At 45.4% G+C, this 14155-nt stretch overlaps 5 non-coding genes across 5 annotated transcripts; all 5 read left to right on the top strand.

Moving 5' to 3' along the window:
- The first annotated feature begins 85 nt into the window (after positions 1 to 85).
- LOC147734085 (signal recognition particle RNA) lies at positions 86 to 385 on the top strand. The gene has a single exon (XR_015308256.1).
- Positions 386 to 1982: 1597 nt separating this feature from the next.
- LOC147734084 (signal recognition particle RNA) lies at positions 1983 to 2282 on the top strand. The gene has a single exon (XR_015307857.1).
- Positions 2283 to 3879: 1597 nt separating this feature from the next.
- LOC147734083 (signal recognition particle RNA) lies at positions 3880 to 4179 on the top strand. The gene has a single exon (XR_015307863.1).
- Positions 4180 to 5776: 1597 nt separating this feature from the next.
- Positions 5777 to 6076, top strand: LOC147734082 (signal recognition particle RNA). Its single transcript, XR_015308084.1, has one exon.
- A 1586-nt stretch (positions 6077 to 7662) lies between these two features.
- Positions 7663 to 7962, top strand: LOC147734081 (signal recognition particle RNA). The gene has a single exon (XR_015308218.1).
- Positions 7963 to 14155: the final 6193 nt, after the last annotated feature.

Genomic DNA, 14155 nt, shown 5'->3' with positions numbered 1-14155 from the left:
GGCATACCATCAATTCATTACACCGTACTTTATCATTATCCTTACTTAAGCAATGCATTTCATCATTAGGACATGTGCTGTGTTTGCCGGGCATGGTGGTGTGTGCCTGTTGTCCTAGCTACTTGGGAGTCTGAGGCTTGTGGATTGCTTGAGCTCAGGGGTTTTGGGCTGCACTCAGCTGTGTTGATCAGGTGTCCATGCTACGCTGGGTATCAATATGATGTTCTAGAGGGAGCTCTAGAATTTCAGGTTGTGTAATGAGAGGTGCACCGACCCAGGCTGGAAACAGAGCAGGCCAAAGCTTCCATGCCCATCGGTAGCAGGACAGCACCTGAGAGCAGTAGGTGTAACACAGCTTGAGCAAAATAGTGAGACCTAGCCTCTCTTTTTTTGACTCAAATGTGAACGTTTTGATTTTTACAAGATGGTAATGAATTATTTGTCCAAAACCAAATCTTTGTTTTTCTTTTGATATTTTTGCAGGAAGTACAATGAACATTTGAACTGGGCCGGGCATTCTAGCATAGCAGACAATTCTCCAGAATTGCGACATATTGCAACAACAATCTAGCAGGTGGAGGGGACTGAAAACTCTGTGCAGCCTAGAATAGATGGCGGTGTGATTTTCTGCAAGGATGACTGAAATGCATTCTTCAATTTAGAGCACCTGTAGGATTAAATTGATCTGTCAAGTACTAAAGTATCCTTAGAAGAGCAACTTTGAAATGCGTTTGCTGGGTCTTCTGCTGCATTCCTACTTCCAGCTCTAATTCATGTTTTGATTAGCTCTCATTCAATTCCATATATGAATGAGAAGGAGAAATAAGAGGGCCCTTCGCTCTTTGAGAGAAACATGAAAAGACTGAGAACTGTGTAACTCCCAAACATTGGAGCCTTCGGCCTTACTCCAGCCAACTCTTGCGGTTTAATACTTTTAAATCTTGATGTTGTTTAACAATCCCAGCAGAAGGGATCAGGTTGACAGGCGCTGCAGTTCTCCAGTATGGGGCTGTCCAGATCATTACTCAATCTACCTTGCATTGGCACAGTATAAAATACGTCATGAAGTCTCCTATGAAAAGGTATACAAATCTGTTTGAATCACTTTTGTTAGTCAGGGGGACCCATTCGCTGGAAGGGGCAGGGAGGACAAAAATAGCTCATTGGTATAGAACACTGAATTAGCAGCTGATTTTGAGGTGGGAGAAGATCGAGTAATCCAACCGGACCTCAATAAACGGTTTCTTAGTATGCAGTAGCCCGCAACCACTTCTAACCCAAAAGCGTAATCTCATCCTTTTGCAGAATCAGGCAAGCTTTCACCTGCTCAAGCTGAACTGACATTGGTCTTCTCGGCCAGCAAGAGTTCCTCTCTTGAAGCTGTTGAGGCTAGAGAACAGAATGACGCGTATTCATTCTTTATAATAACTCTTCTAGCCCTCCCACTCCATACCACTTTATAACTTCCAATGTGGCAGATGTCTTCCATCATTGTGACCCTTGCTGCTTTTCTCAACATTGGCTGGCTCGGCATAACAAGAAGGGATGGATGGCTACAGGAGAGCCTGAATTGTGCCTGTAAGGTTCTACAGGGAGTCACTGGCAGATAATGAGAAACTCAGCCCTAAGTTGGCTCTTCTCCCTCACTTTCTTTCTCCTCTCTCCCTCTACCTATCTCTCACTCACTAAATACTAGTATCTATATTGTATTCACATCCCCTTCACAAACTTTCTGACCCTACTTCCTCTCTCCCTTAAATCAGTTCAACCCTCTTCTTTTCCTTTAGGACACTCCACATCTTTTTAAAGGCCCTTCCCATATTCACACTGCTTCTTGATAAGACATTATTTTCCTTTCTTTGAAGGATAGTGAAATAGATTTTCTTGAAATACGGTTGGCATACCATCAATTCATTACACCGTACTTTATCATTATCCTTACTTAAGCAATGCATTTCATCATTAGGACATGTGCAGTAATTGCCGGGCATGGTGGCGTGTGCCTGTTGTCCTAGCTACTTGGGAGGCTGAGGCTTGTGGATTGCTTGAGCTCAGGGGTTCTGGGCTGCACTCAGCTGTGTTGATCAGGTGTCCATGCTAAGTTGGGTATCAATATGGTGTTCTAGAGGGAGCTCTAGAATTTCAGGTTGTGTAATGAGAGGTGCATCGACCCAGGCTGGAAACAGAGCAGGCCAAAGCTTCCATGCCCATCGGTAGCAGGACAGCACCTGAGAGCAGTAGGTGTAACACAGCCTGAGCAAAATAGTGAGACCTAGCCTCTCTTTTTTTGACTCAAATGTGAACGTTTTGATTTTTACAAGATGGTAATGAATTATTTTTCCAAAACCAAATCTTTGTTTTTCTTTTGATATTTTTGCAGGAAGTACAATGAACAATTGAACTGGGCCGGGCATTCTAGCATAGCAGACAATTCTCCAGAATTGCAACATATTGCAACAACAAGCTAGCAGGTGGAGAGGACGGAAAACTCTGTGCAGCCTAGAATAGATGGCTGTGTGATTTTCTGCAAGGATGACTGAAATGCATTCTTCATTTTAGAGCACCTGTAGGATTAAATTGATCTGTCAAGTACAAAGGTATCCTTAGAAGAGCAACTTTGAAATGCGTTTGCTGGGTCTTCTGCTGCATTCCTACGTCCAGCTCTAATTCATTTTTTGATTAGCCCTCATTCAATTCCATATATGAATGAGAAGGAGAAATAAGAGGGCCCTTCGCTCTTTGAGAGAAACATGAAAAGACTGAGAACTGTGCAACTCCCAAACATTGGAGCCTTCGGCCTTACTCCAGCCAACTCTTGCGGTTTAATACTTTTAAATCGTGATGTTGTTTAACAATACCAGCAGAAGGGATAAGGTTGACAGGCGCTGCAGTTCTCTAGTATGGGGCTGTCCAGATCATTACTCAATCTACCTTGCATTGGCACAGTATAAAATACGTCATGAAGTCTCCTATGAAAAGGTATACAAATCTGTTTGAATCACTTTTGTTAGTCAGGGGGATCCATTCGCTGGAAGGGGCAGGGAGGACAAAAATAGCTCATTGGTATAGAACACTGAATTAGCAGCTGATTTTGAGGTGGGAGAAGATCGAGTAATCCAACCGGACCTCAATAAACGGTTTCTTAGTATGCAGTAGCCCGCAACCACTTCTAACCCAAAAGCGTAATCTCATCCTTTTGCAGAATCAGGCAAGCTTTCACCTGCTCAAGCTGAACTGACATTGGTCTTCTTGGCCAGCAAGAGTTACTCTCTTGAAGCTGTTGAGGCTAGAGAACAGAATGACGCATATTCATTCTTTATAATAACTCTTCTAGCCCTCCCACTCCATACCACTTTATAACTTCCAATGTGGCAGATGTCTTCCATCATTGTGACCCTTGCTGCTTTTCTCAACATTGGCTGGCTCGGCATAACAAGAAGGGATGGATGGCTACAGGAGAGCCTGAATTGTGCCTGTAAGGTTCTACAGGGAGTCACTGGCAGATAATGAGAAACTCAGCCCTAAGTTGGCTCTTCTCCCTCACTTTCTTTCTCCTCTCTCCCTCTACCTATCTCTCACTCACTAAATACTAGTATCTATATTGTATTCACATCCCCTTCACAAACTTTCTGACCCTACTTCCTCTCTCCCTTAAATCAGTTCGACCCTCTTCTTTTCCTTTAGGACACGCCACATCTTTTTAAAGGCCCTTCCCATATTCACACTGCTTCTTGATAAGACATTATTTTCCTTTCTTTGAAGGATAGTGAAATAGATTTTCTTGAAATACGGTTGGCATACCATCAATTCATTACACCGTACTTTATCATTATCCTTACTTAAGCAATGCATTTCATCATTAGGACAAGTGCTGTGTTTGCTGGGCATGGTGGCGTGTGCCTGTTGTCCTAGCTACTTGGGAGGCTGAGGCTTGTGGATTGCTTGAGCTCAGGGGTTCTGGGCTGCACTCAGCTGTGTTGATCAGGTGTCCATGCTACGTTGGGTATCAATATGGTGTTCTAGAGGGAGCTCTAGAATTTCAGGTTGTGTAATGAGAGGTGCACCGACCCAGGCTGGAAACAGAGCAGGCCAAAGCTTCCATGCCCATCGGTAGCAGGACAGCACCTGAGAGCAGTAGGTGTAACACAGCTTGAGCAAAATAGTGAGACCTAGCCTCTCTTTTTTTGACTCAAATGTGAACGTTTTGATTTTTACAAGATGGTAATGAATTATTTTTCCAAAACCAAATCTTTGTTTTTCTTTTGCTATTTTTGCAGGAAGTACAATGAACAATTGAACTGGGCCGGGCATTCTAGCATAGCAGACAATTCTCCAGAATTGCGACATATTGCAACAACAAGCTAGCAGGTGGAGAGGATGGAAAACTCTGTGCAGCCTAGAATAGATGGCTGTGTGATTTTCTGCAAGGATGACTGAAATGCATTCTTCATTTTAGAGCACCTGTAGGATTAAATTGATCTGTCAAGTACAAAAGTATCCTTAGAAGAGCAACTTTGAAATGCGTTTGCTGGGTCTTCTGCTGCATTCCTACGTCGAGCTCTAATTCATTTTTTGATTAGCCCTCATTCAATTCCATATATGAATGAGAAGGAGAAATAAGAGGGCCCTTCGCTCTTTGAGAGAAACATGAAAAGACTGAGAACAGTGCAACTCCCAAACATTGGAGCCTTCGGCCTTATTCCAGCCAACTCTTGCGGTTTAATACTTTTAAACCTTGATGTTGTTTAACAATACCAGCAGAAGGGATCAGGTTGACAGGCGCTGCAGTTCTCCAGTATGGGGCTGTCCAGATCATTACTCAATCTACCTTGCATTGGCACAGTATAAAATACGTCATGAAGTCTCCTATGAAAAGGTATATAAATCTGTTTGAATCACTTTTGTTAGTCAGGGGGACCCATTCGCTGGAAGGGGCAGGGAGGACAAAAATAGCTCATTGGTATAGAACACTGAATTAGCAGCTGATTTTGAGGTGGGAGAAGATCGAGTAATCCAACCGGACCTCAATAAACGGTTTCTTAGTATGCAGTAGCCCGCAACCACTTCTAACCCAAAAGCGTAATCTCATCCTTTTGCAGAATCAGGCAAGCTTTCACCTGCTCAAGCTGAACTGACATTGGTCTTCTTGGCCAGCAAGTGTTACTCTCTTGAAGCTGTTGAGGCTAGAGAACAGAATGACGCATATTCATTCTTTATAATAACTCTTCTAGCCCTCCCACTCCATACCACTTTATAACTTCCAATGTGGCAGATGTCTTCCATCATTGTGACCCTTGCTGCTTTTCTCAACATTGGCTGGCTCGGCATAACAAGAAGGGATGGATGGCTACAGGAGAGCCTGAATTGTGCCTGTAAGGTTCTACAGGGAGTCACTGGCAGATAATGAGAAACTCAGCCCTAAGTTGGCTCTTCTCCCTCACTTTCTATCTCCTCTCTCCCTCTACCTATCTCTCACTCACTAAATACTAGTATCTATATTGTTTTCACATCCCCTTCACAAACTTTCTGACCCTACTTCCTCTCTCCCTTAAATCAGTTCAACCCTCTTCTTTTCCTTTAGGAAACTCCACATCTTTTTAAAGGCCCTTCCCATATTCACACTGCTTCTTGATAAGACATTATTTTCCTTTCTTTGAAGGATAGTGAAATAGATTTTCTTGAAATACGGTTGGCATACCATCAATTCATTACACCGTACTTTATCATTATCCTTACTTAAGCAATGCATTTCATCATTAGGACATGTGCTGTGTTTGCCGGGCATGGTGGCGTGTGCCTGTTGTCCTAGCTACTTGGGAGGCTGAGGCTTGTGGATTGCTTGAGCTCAGGGGTTCTGGGCTGCACTCAGCTGTGTTGATCAGGGGTCCATGCTACGTTGGGTATCAATATGGTGTTCTAGAGGGAGCTCTAGAATTTCAGGTTGTGTAATGAGAGGTGCACCGACCCAGGCTGGAAACAGAGCAGGCCAAAGCTTCCATGCCCATCGGTAGCAGGACAGCACCTGAGAGCAGTAGGTGTAACACAGCTTGAGCAAAATAATGAGACCTAGCCTCTCTTTTTTTGACTTAAATGTGAACGTTTTGATTTTTACAAGATGGTAATGAATTATTTTTCCAAAACCGAATCTTTGTTTTTCTTTTGATATTTTTGCAGGAAGTACAATGAACAATTGAACTGGGCCGGGCATTCTAGCATAGCAGACAATTCTCCAGAATTGCGACATATTGCAACAACAAGCTAGCAGGTGGAGAGGATGGAAAACTCTGTGCAGCCTAGAATAGATGGCTGTGTGATTTTCTGCAAGGATGACTGAAATGCATTCTTCATTTTAGAGCACCTGTAGGATTATATTGATCTGTCAAGTACAAAAGTATCCTTAGAAGAGCAACTTTGAAATGCGTTTGCTGGGTCTTCTGCTGCATTCCTACGTCCAGCTCTAATTCATTTTTTGATTAGCCCTCATTCAATTCCATATATGAATGAGAAGGAGAAATAAGAGGGCCCTTCGTTTTTTGAGAGAAACATGAAAAGACTGAGAACTGTGCAACTCCCAAACATTGGAGCCTTCGGCCTTACTCCAGCCAACTCTTGCGGTTTAATACTTTTAAACCTTGATGTTGTTTAACAATACCAGCAGAAGGGATCAGGTTGACAGGCGCTGCAGTTCTCCAGTATGGGGCTGTCCAGATCATTACTCAATCTACCTTGCATTGGCACAGTATAAAATACGTCATGAAGTCTCCTATGAAAAGGTATACAAATCTGTTTGAATCACTTTTGTTAGTCAGGGGGACCCATTCGCTGGAAGGGGCAGGGAGGACAAAAATAGCTCATTGGTATAGAACACTGAATTAGCAGCTGATTTTGAGGTGGGAGAAGATCGAGTAATCCAACCGGACCTCAATAAACGGTTTCTTAGTATGCAGTAGCCCGCAACCACTTCTAACCCAAAAGCGTAATCTCATCCTTTTGCAGAATCAGGCAAGCTTTCACCTGCTCAAGCTGAACTGACATTGGTCTTCTCGGCCAGCAAGAGTTCCTCTCTTGAAGCTGTTGAGGCTAGAGAACAGAATGACGCGTATTCATTCTTTATAATAACTCTTCTAGCCCTCCCACTCCATACCACTTTATAACTTCCAATGTGGCAGATGTCTTCCATCATTGTGACCCTTGCTGCTTTTCTCAACATTGGCTGGCTCGGCATAACAAGAAGGGATGGATGGCTACAGGAGAGCCTGAATTGTGCCTGTAAGGTTCTACAGGGAGTCACTGGCAGATAATGAGAAACTCAGCCCTAAGTTGGCTCTTCTCCCTCACTTTCTATCTCCTCTCTCCCTCTACCTATCTCTCACTCACTAAATACTAGTATCTATATTGTTTTCACAAACTTTCTGACCCTACTTCCTCTCTCCCTTAAATCAGTTCAACCCTCTTCTTTTCCTTTAGGAAACTCCACATCTTTTTAAAGGCCCTTCCCATATTCACACTGCTTCTTGATAAGACATTATTTTCCTTTCTTTGAAGGATAGTGAAATAGATTTTCTTGAAATACGGTTGGCATACCATCAATTCATTACACCGTACTTTATCATTATCCTTACTTAAGCAATGCATTTCATCATTAGGACATGTGCTGTGTTTGCCGGGCATGGTGGCGTGTGCCTGTTGTCCTAGCTACTTGGGAGGCTGAGGCTTGTGGATTGCTTGAGCTCAGGGGTTCTGGGCTGCACTCAGCTGTGTTGATCAGGTGTCCATGCTACGCTGGGTATCAATATGGTGTTCTAGAGCGAGCTCTAGAATTTCAGGTTGTGTAATGAGAGGTGCACCGACCCAGGCTGGAAACAGAGCAGGCCAAAGCTTCCATGCCCATCGGTAGCAGGACAGCACCTGAGAGCAGTAGGTGTAACACAGCTTGAGCAAAATAATGAGACCTAGCCTCTCTTTTTTTGACTTAAATGTGAACGTTTTAATTTTTACAAGATGGTAATGAATTATTTTTCCAAAACCAAATCTTTGTTTTTCTTTTGATATTTTTGCAGGAAGTACAATGAACATTTGAACTGGGCCGGGCATTCTAGCATAGCAGACAATTCTCCAGAATTGCAACATATTGCAACAACAAGCTAGCAGGTGGAGAGGACGGAAAACTCTGTGCAGCCTAGAATAGATGGCTGTGTGATTTTCTGCAAGGATGACTGAAATGCATTCTTCATTTTAGAGCACCTGTAGGATTAAATTGATCTGTCAAGTACTAAAGTATCCTTAGAAGAGCAACTTTGAAATGCGTTTGCTGGGTCTTCTGCTGCATTCCTACTTCCAGCTGTGAAAAATAAATACAAACTTGGTGAACATTATCGGCGCCATCTTGCCCCTTTCCAAGCCCATTCGTGCGCGTAAGCGGCAGCCATTTTGAGCACCATGGCCTCCCTGCCCCTCGCTGATAGCCAGCGCGTCTCTCTCTCTCTCTCTTAACCTCGCAAGCATTCCCCCGCACGCTGACAACCCCCGCTCTCTCATGCCTTGGGTCATAAACCCCTCTTCAGCGCAGCTTCACCACGGAATCCCATCCTGTTCCCAGCGCGACACCTCCCCTCATCCCTTTCATGGCCTCAGATCCTTCTGATGCAAACCCCCTTTTCCTGTGTCCCCGTTTGTCTTCCTTGTTCCCAGGCCGCCACCTGGCTTTGCGGATACTGTTTATTACCCCGTACAGTAGGAAGCTTCCCCTCTCCATCAAAAGACCCCCGAACCGATCAAAGCCCCCACCCCATGAGATCCGATCAAACCCCATGCATTCCGTGAATCGGCGGAATGCCCTGCTGTGCGACAACCATCACCTGTTGTGACCGGGGTGGGGAATCCAACTGTAAATGTGTGTGGGAACGGGCCTGCAGGGGAGATTCCGAGGATGTTCTTTCTAATACTAAAGTGTTGCAAGAATGTGTTATGTGCAATAAAGGTCATAAACCCTAGTATAAGAGGCCAGGCCTCAGAGATGTGGTTAGAGCACCTCGTGACGATACTTGCTGTCTGAATTGATGTGTTCTCCTCCGGAGAGAATAAAATCCTCGTTTCCTGCCTTCCAGTCTCCAGCGCCTGCTTCTTCATTGATTAATATTGGTGGGTCATAGAGGCGATACCGCCGGGCAACATAAAAGGGTCTTTGGTTACCGGTTGTCTTTGGAACCCTTTTTAACAATTGGCGTCCCCAAACGTGGGGCCCATCAGCGACTCGTGGATCCAGTGGGAGAGGTCCCGACGACAGAGTGAACGACTGCAACGATCGGAAGGTACCCTGTCCGATAGACCCTCGTCTGACAGCCGATCATCCGAACTTCACTGGTTCCGAACAGACCTCTCTCGAGTGATCTGCGGTCCTGACTGGGAACCATCAGGAGTGCCACGAGAAGTACGAAGAGAAGAGGACGATCGGGCGCTGGATTCGGAAGACAAGAAACTGTCCATGCGGTCCGGGTAAGGTCGTGTAAACACGACGAATTGCGAAAGTGATAGATAATTGAAAGTAATTGATAATTGTTGAGAAAATACTAGTATTACTCTTTGTTAATTTATTGGAGATTCACTGTCTACAAACGGAGAAACAACAGGCTCTCCCTTTATAAACAGCGAAGGATAGGTACGCACCCGTCGGACCTATCTTTCTCCCCCACTGAACAATTGCCCCTTCCCCCCATTGATTAACTGTTATAGATTGTTTTCTGGAGATTCTCTGTCTGCAAACAGGGAAAAATAGGTCCCCTCTTTGCAGATAGTGAAAGGGTAGGTGACGCGAACCTTTGCGAGCCTACTTATTCTCCCCATTGACCATATTGATTTTTTATTTTTGACCTAAACATTTGATTAACTGTTATAGATTGTTTTCTGGAGATTCTCTGTCTGCAAACAGGGAAAAATAGGTCCCCTCTTTGCAGATAGTGAAAGGGTAGGTGACGCGAACCTTTGCGAGCCTACTTATTCTCCCCATTGACCATATTGATTTTTTATTTTTGACCTAACATTAATTGATTGCTCAGAATTGGTTCATGAGGTATTCACTACGTGCAAACAACGTAGAATAGAAATATTCTGTCTAGTCTTTGCGCGCAGTGATAAGATAGGTAGTGCTGACTATTATCCCATTGTGATCCGTCATGCCTGTCTTCTCCCCACTGGTTAGTAGCCTGTTTAGCCCGGACCGCTTATTAGAGATGAACCATCCGGCTCCGCTGGAAGGCACCCCTAATAAGGACATGTTCATGAAGCATGGATTAATTGCTATAGCCTATAGTGAGCTGTGGCATAAATATACGAAAAGGGATCGAGAAAGACAGTGGCCACTGAGAGGATCCTTTGATCTCGACAAAATAGAAACAGTAGAAATAGCCCTTCGTAGGAATGAAACAACACCTATTATGCTCGATAGTCTCGGCATGTGGCGCAAAGAAGCCGCACGACGAAGGGAAGGCGACGAATTCGGAGAAGGTGAAGGGACACGACGGACAACCCTCCAAACGTCTAGTAGGCAAAGGGAAGGGCCAGCGATGGCACAGCCCCGAGGAGTAGACATGAAAAGCGAACGGTGTAAAGGGATGTGCCGACAAGCCAACCCCGGAACACAACGACCCGAAGGTAATCCCCCGACATTACGCACAGGACGGACAGATTTGAAACAAAACCAATGTGCTTTCTGTAAATGTCTCGGGCACTGGAAAGCCCAATGTCCGACTTTGCAGAGCATAGGTAGGAATGGAGGGTCGACAGAAAGGACAGGCCGACAGAAAGGGAAAAGGCACGAAATAAAAACCAATCAGACTAGTACGGACAGAACAGACAGGACCACCCCGTTTGATTATGCTCGATGGCACAGATTTCGTCAGACCAATTTTAACGACATGTTAGAGTTCTGGGACTGATTGCTCTCTGTTGCTCCCCCACTCTGAAAAACAAACACAACTGCAGGTCAGTGTAAACAACCCCCTGTTAGAGAAAAGACTCAAGAAAGCCAAGCGTCTATTATATAACTTAGGATTTAATTACGGTAAAACACACAACCAACAGTAAATAGAATAACTAGTAGAACTCTCTAAAAAGCAAACTTGACTAATAGGAAAAATACAAAACATATTATGCTCACTCCGGAAGTCCTCCAATGTAATAGTTCGATGGTCCCGCCCATCCGAAACACATAGCACGTGTGGGGCGGGGCCTGCCAGCAGCCATGAGCCAAAAGAGATCGCTGGCGAGAAGGTCCTGGAGGCTCCACCAAGCAGGCAATGAAATGGTCTTTCCATACTACCCTTCCAGGGATGGCGTCCCCCGGGCCGCGAGTAGGGAGGGGGCGGCTGCAAATGACCCCCTCCCTCGTATCTCCTGGTCCGGCCATCACGAATTCCTCCATCGAACGGATGCAGGGTGGGCAGGGAGGAAGAGGCGACGCGGACGAGCCTCTTCCACCTCCACAGGTAGGAGGCTTCCCTGCCCTGGCCCGACGCCGATGTCCTCCAGCCGGGCGACGGCCATATACCTACGCAGCACAGGACATACAAGACCCGGCTGGTATACTTTCTCAGTACAGGACATACAATGTCCGACGGGCATATTTGCGGAGCACCGGATGTACAGTGGTCCCCCAAGAGTCGGAATCAGGGGTGTAGGGTGGTCATCATGTGCGCCCCTGATTCCAAGAGACGGCGTAGGATGCGCCGGGAGAGGAAGGCGGCACGGACGAGCCTTTCTCACCTCCCCAGACGAAGGCTCCACTGCTGCACCCTGGCGCCCCGAACCAGAATGTCCTGCTCCAGCAGCATGATGCTCTGTCTTTCGCCATCACCAGAAGTTTCGTCCACTCCTGATAGATACGGCAAAGGTGACTGCCACAGGGTCTCAAAATGGCGTCTGGGCCCTCGAAAGGCGGGTCTAGGCCGCTGGAGTAACTTTGTCCGAAATTGCAACTCGGGCGCTTGCCCACCTGGGCGCAAGCCCCCACCATCGACAAACATCCCCTCGACTTTGAAGATTCTACCAAAGTCCCAAGAGCCCTCGGCCCCTTCAGGCTTCCGGAGGGGAACAGCTGCATTGATCACTAATGAAATAACCACGGCTTAGCAACAAGATGGCGGTGCTCTCGTGTCTGCATCAGCTTCCGTCTGAACCACCCAGGAACATTATGGGCTAACGAACTTGAGCAAGTTCCGGCTGAACATCAACATGACCCGGTAAGAGAGACTCTACCCCCTCCCTCTCTTGATTGATGGTCCACACCACCAGCCCCTCTGTTAGCACAGTTTTCTTTTGAACTGCCGAAAGGGACTCTGGTCCAACCGCCAATTGTCGGGGATATTTTGCCCCTGATGCTACTTCCGGACTAAACCGGCCTCGCCCAAAATGGCGCTGGTATCAATGGAAACTAACGGATGCCTCGTGGTGTTCCTTAGCTAATGAAACTTGATGTACTAAGATATATATATATATACGAACCATTGCGCACTCGATGTTAAAGGGAGGAGGGTTCACTTGGCGAACATTTAAGAAGGGTTCCGTAAAATGTTGATTTCAATGAACAATTTATTTTTGATATTTGTTGTAACTGATACGTAACGTCGCTTATGATGCACACCCGCGGTTTACATCTAGGAAATGTGATTACGATGAGCTTGACTGTGTTTCCATTTATGAACTGAAATGCCCCTGATTCCCTCGTCACGCAATGAAATGTTTTTGGTTACTTGCAAATAATTAATTAGACCTTTTTTACATGCTCTTGTGCTACAAAATAACCCCCTACTGTATGTGCTTCCATCGACGACATATCAGGCCAAAATATGAATTGCGCTCTCACATTTTACGTACTGAATAATTCTACAAATAAAGGTCTTAAAAAGCTATGGATAGGCATCGCGTACTTTTGTAAATACGGGTATCGGTGGGAGGGTTTTTCTGTGCGCAACTGTTCTGCTCGTTTTTTAAGGTTATCCGAGAAATGGTTGTTCGGCCCTGGGTTGATGGTCGAATCGAAGGTATGATACGCTGCCTCCAAGATATGCGACTAAGCTCAGGAACTGACGTATGAAGAAGGACCTCGACTTCTGAGAATGGGTAAAGTAAAACGGTGTGATTGATAAAATGTTATAAAGATATGGTGATCGAAGGTACTAAGGTACAGGGTTGAACGAAGAACTGATATGCCTTAGAACATCACAGCTTTGGGAATGATTTAGGGATCCCGATGGCCGGATACATCTACAAAACCGGGTACCTCGCGCTAGGCACCTCTGATTCCTCTTTTTAGCGTTTTCACTACACACGATCCTTAATGCCATCCTCGAACCTCCCCATGAACCACCTATCACATTGCCTGCCCCCATGACTTTAGGAAAACCAAAACCCTAAGGGATTATATCCCGAAGAGATAAGTACGAGTATGTGGTAAGTAAAGGACTTTCGTGCCCATACATTTGATGTGTTCGAATGTTGTCCCCCTACCTCCTCTTTTTTCCCCCTTTTTCCCTCTGCAGGTTACATTAGAATCCCGATTAGAGTACCATAAGGGATCTGGAACCACGTCACGCCCGATGCATGAAGACGGACTAGCGCTGCAAAACGGCACAACAAGGACGCTCTACCCAATGCACGACCTTTTTACCTGATCTAATGCTCTTCTGTCCCAAAACTGCATGCTTTCTACATCCTAACACAGACCCGAAACGTCTAAACGTTAGGTAACGCACTGAATAGCCCAAACAATACACGGTCATTCCCCATGTCACACGTGTACTGTTTGGCCTATTGTCTCTCTCTCTCTCTCTCTCTCTCTCTCTCTCTCTCTCTCTCTCTCTCTCTTACTCTCCCTCTCTCTCTCTCTCTCTCTCTCTCTCTCACTCACTCTTCCACCCCTCCACACTTTCCCTCTTCCTAGCAACTGGCACCTAATTGGCGAACCTGGTGCACCTCCTGATTGGCCCCAAATACCACAAGTATTTGCACAAATTTGTCCTAAATAAAATTGTATCGGTACCACGTTACTACCTCTCCTTTTCTATTAAAATATGGATGAAATTTAAATTGGCCGATAGGAAAGGGACAGGTAAGACGACTAAGGTTCCCTAAATTTGACCCACTCGCAGGGAACTATTTG

This window comes from Lissotriton vulgaris, chromosome 1_2 (assembly GCF_964263255.1).
Source record: "Lissotriton vulgaris chromosome 1_2, aLisVul1.2, whole genome shotgun sequence".
NCBI lineage: Eukaryota > Metazoa > Chordata > Amphibia > Caudata > Salamandridae > Lissotriton > Lissotriton vulgaris.
Note: the sequence above shows the minus strand (reverse complement) of the source record. Positions and strands in the feature narration are given on the sequence as shown.